Genomic DNA, 2483 nt, shown 5'->3' on the forward strand with positions numbered 1-2483 from the left:
CTCCTTATGTCATTAGTCCATCTCTTCTTTCCTACACTGAACGCCAAGGAAAGAGACACTGCTGAATTCAACAAAAAAGGCCAGTGACAGATTCCCCATGGCAGAGGGCCTGCTTGCCTTACAGTTTCATATCAAAAAGAGGCTGCATCAAAAAAATATATACTCCAAATATAAAAGAGTGCAGTCACTGTGGAAAACAATCTGTAGGTTCCTCAAAAAATTTAAAATAGAACTATCATATGATCCAGTAATTTCATTTTGAGGCATACACCCAAAAGAGTTGAAAGCAGTGTCTTAGAGAAATATTTGTAAACCCATGTTCATAGCAGCATTATTCGCAATAGACAAAAGGTAGAAACTACTCAAGTGTCCATCAACTGATGAATGGAGAAACAAAGCGTAGTATAGACACACAATGGATCATTCAGCCTTAAAAAGGAAGGACATTCTGACATACACAACAACGTGGATGAACCTTGAAAACATTACCCTAAGTGAAATAAGCCAGACTCGAAAGGACAAATATTGTATGACTGCACTTATATGAGATCCCTAGAGTAGGCAAACTCATAAAGACAGAAAGTAGAATGGTGGTTGTGCAGGCCTGGAGGAGAGGGGATGGGAAGTTATTGTTTAACGGGTAAAGTTTCACTTTGGTATGACGAAAAAGTTCTGTAAATTGATAATGCTGATAATTGTACAACATTGCAAATGTACTTAATGTCACTAACTATACACATAAAGACAATTAAAATGGTAACTTTTATGTTGTGTATATTTTACCACAATTAAAAATATACATATTCTCCAAAGTGACTCCCATTCCTGCCCATACAGAGGAATTGCTGGCAGATTTACCTCTGACGTTTTTTGAAATTATAAATTGAGCTCTGTAAATCCTCCCATTGAGGGATTCCATTTCATATGATTATACTTGAGTTATAGATAAAGTGAACTGTGTATAGTTTTTCATTCTAATATATAGTATGATTTTAGTCATCCTCAACTATTTCTATTGTCCTCATAAAATTGCACGTGAAGCAAGACCCTCCCAGTTTCATAAGAGGAAGAGATTGGGATGAGCTTAGCCTTCATAACTGTTTCAGTCAAGATTCTGGACCCAGGTTTGACAGTCCAGAGTTGCACCTGTTAGCATAAGGTGCCCTTAAACACATTTACTTCTGTCTGTGAGTACTATGCATTTCAACAGTAATTAGTTAAAAAAAAAAAAAAAGGATACTGCTAGAGATTCACACTGAAACAAAGAGTCAAAACAATGTAATACCACTCACTTTGGCAGCACGTATACTAAAATTAGAATGATACAGAGATTAGCATGGCCCCTGCTCAAGGACAACATGTAAATTCATGAAGTATTCCATATTTTTTAACTTGGGAGTTTGAGATTTGCAGATACTAACTACTATGCATGAAATAGATAAACAACAGCTTATACTACGTAGCAGAGGGAACTATATTCAGTATCTTGTAGCAACCTACAATAGAAAAGAATACGAAAACGAATATATGTACATATATGTATGATTGAACTATTATGCTGTACACCAGAAATTGATACAACATTGTAAAGGACTATACGACCATAAAAAAATATATATAACAAAACTACCTCACATAGTTTTGTTTTGTTTTTACAAATAGTTCCATTAAGGACGTTGGCAATAATTAGAAATAATTTTCTTGTGTTTGGATTCCCTGGCACCGGTGACAACAGCCACGTGCATACATGCCCGGTTAAAAAGATGCAACGTAAACATTTGGTCATTCCGTTCCTCTGCGGCCTGTTTATACAACTGCAGGCACCAAGATCCAAGAAATAATTGTCCCTCTGCTCCAGAAACTATTCTAATGAGCCACAGTAAATTTGAGAACCAAATCTTGGGTCCAATTCAGCTGCCTATTTGCAGACACACTCTGTCAGTTCCCTAAAACAAACTTTCCTGCTATATGAAGTCATTATCCTTAACACAGGAGGCAACTATTGGTTAGTTAAGGTTTGGAACCCTGTTTAATAACATAGTATCATGAAAGATGCTATCGTGAACAAGGAAGAAAATCCATCAAATAGAACAAAATGCTTGTCAGCTCTTATCAATAGTTTATCAAAGTAAGCCAAGAATTCACTGACAGATACAATACTGAGATTTTATTTTCCATCTGTATCGGTTTTCTTTTTCTTCCATATCCTGATTTCTTCTTGGCTTAACTTAATTTCTTTCTCATCCCTAGAATGTGACTATATCTTAGGTGAGCCACTGAGTCAACTTATTTGCCCTTCATGCATATTTTGATCTGATTTCAAACCAACTGCCACTAATTATGCAGACTGGACAGTCATTCTACTCTGTCAGTAAACCAGCTCTGCTGAATTCACCTATTTGGGTTCCATATATGCAGGGAATCCAAATGACACAGATGACTTGGGTTTGGTCATTTTTTGCTGATGCTAAAAAGATGAAGTC

At 36.2% G+C, this 2483-nt stretch overlaps 1 pseudogene; it reads left to right on the forward strand.

The window, feature by feature from the left end:
• The first annotated feature begins 1288 nt into the window (after nt 1–1288).
• On the forward strand, nt 1289–1388 carry LOC116157308 (U6 spliceosomal RNA; annotated as a pseudogene).
• The last annotated feature ends 1095 nt before the right edge of the window (nt 1389–2483 follow it).

The sequence above is a fragment of the Camelus dromedarius genome, chromosome 13 (assembly GCF_036321535.1).
Source record: "Camelus dromedarius isolate mCamDro1 chromosome 13, mCamDro1.pat, whole genome shotgun sequence".
Classification (NCBI taxonomy): Eukaryota; Metazoa; Chordata; class Mammalia; order Artiodactyla; family Camelidae; genus Camelus; species Camelus dromedarius.